Genomic DNA, 214 nt, shown 5'->3' on the forward strand with positions numbered 1-214 from the left:
GGTAAAAGAGGCAACAATAAACTATCCATGCCTTTTTTAGAAAGGGACTAGACACTACAGACGCGCGCTACGCGCGCGCTATTTATCTTTAACATTTCACTATTAACCCTATTATACACAACTGTCAAAATATACAATGACAGCTACAAATGAAGTAAGCGCAGCAAGAAAACCAATCGGCATCGCGGAAAAAAGGCAACAATAAACTATCCAT

The sequence above is a fragment of the Temnothorax longispinosus genome, chromosome 11 (genome assembly GCF_030848805.1).
Source record: "Temnothorax longispinosus isolate EJ_2023e chromosome 11, Tlon_JGU_v1, whole genome shotgun sequence".
Lineage (NCBI taxonomy): Eukaryota > Metazoa > Arthropoda > Insecta > Hymenoptera > Formicidae > Temnothorax > Temnothorax longispinosus.